A 1288-nucleotide genomic window follows, 5' to 3' on the forward strand; every position below is an offset into this window, starting at 1 on the left:
TGGTTTCTCAGATGGAGATCTAGGCAACAAAACGAGTCCAGTAAAACTGTCGTGAAAATCCAGTAGTGCACACAGATTTTCACCTCCTCTGTAATAAATATGTTTAGACACACGTTTAAAATACGCAGAATAAGATGCAGAACTGTGTCCCTCTCGGTTGTGTTGGCCTAGCTCAGAGAATTCAGTTTCTGCTGTCATCCCAGCTGGAAATGAGAAAGGCACGCGGCTCCAGGTGGTCTCCATCTGCCTCTGGGCCACACGTGCAGGACATTAGGCTGCCGCAGGAGCAGCTCAAAGCTGAATTCTCAGAGACCTTGTAGAGGAGGGAAGCTTGCCTGCCTTGGAGCCTGACAGAGCCTTTCTGGAGAGAAGTGTCACGGTTTATAAATGAGATGGGAGAGAACTGAGATCACACTAGAATGCACAGAAAATTCTTAAAACAAAAATATAATGAGAGAAACTTTATGAGAATGTGAAAAGAACTCTAAAGCTACAGTGCTGAAGAGGGGGCAGTGCTGGAACTACTGTGAAAAGGTTCATAGAACACAGTGGAAAATGCAGGAAGAGAGCCATGTGTATGTAATATTTTACCATGTGATAAAATGATACTTTAATATCTACAAGGAAATAGTCAATTATTTAGTAAGACCTCTTTTGGGTATTGACTTACCATGTGGAAACTAACATTCTGGAATTTCTACCTTACCAGTAACAAACAGTGATGCAGTTGTAATTTAGAAAATTATTAAAGAAATGATGAACTGCATAAAATTCTAGGTGAGATTGGCCTCTCTAAGCCTTACATCAAACTACAGACCCTAGAAAAGTTGATAACTTTTATTGTTTTTTGTTTCAAAGTTCAATTCAACAAACGGTGCCAGATATAAATAATAACAAATGAGGAAAAATATTTTCAACACATTTGGTGAAGGTTATCTCTAAAATGGTGTATATTAATTCTTATGAACCAATAAGAAAATATTAATTCCCAAAGAAGTATAGGCAGAGTATAACAAGACAAATCACAGAAGAACTCTAAATGACCTATGAGGGTGTAAAATAATGCTAGGACTCCTAAAGATGAGGGAATGCTAATTGAATTAACAAATCTCATTTTTCGGAACCACAGAGCTTGGATTGCAAACATTGTCAAATTAAAGTATATGACTTAAGGAAGGTCAGTCAACCCCTCAATTTCTTCTGTGTTACATTCAATGGTATTTTCATTCCTGAAGTTTCTATGTAGATTAAATAAAATATGCATATCATGTGCTTAGTACATTAACTA

The sequence above is a fragment of the Sapajus apella genome, unplaced genomic scaffold (assembly GCF_009761245.1).
Source record: "Sapajus apella isolate SASKATOON/1434 unplaced genomic scaffold, GSC_monkey_1.0 scaffold1803, whole genome shotgun sequence".
NCBI lineage: Eukaryota > Metazoa > Chordata > Mammalia > Primates > Cebidae > Sapajus > Sapajus apella.